Source organism: Trypanosoma equiperdum (genome assembly GCF_001457755.1).
Source record: "Trypanosoma equiperdum strain OVI genome assembly, contig: ctg_1399, whole genome shotgun sequence".
NCBI lineage: Eukaryota > Euglenozoa > Kinetoplastea > Trypanosomatida > Trypanosomatidae > Trypanosoma > Trypanosoma equiperdum.
In genome coordinates, this window is record NW_027123392.1 from 2459 (window position 1) to 2670 (window position 212).

Genomic DNA, 212 nt, shown 5'->3' on the forward strand with positions numbered 1-212 from the left:
CAGAAAGCACTTGTTCAGCCTGGAACTATACATTTTTTAAATAAGTTATTTATTTTGCTGCGGTTACTGTCATGAAACTCTTGCAGTCACCCAATGCAAACATATGAAACGGCATAGAGGTACGTGCATTAAACTTGAAAAATCGATTCGTTATAATGCAAATGATAGTTATTATACATCAGAGTGCGTTATTCAAATCATAACAGATATGC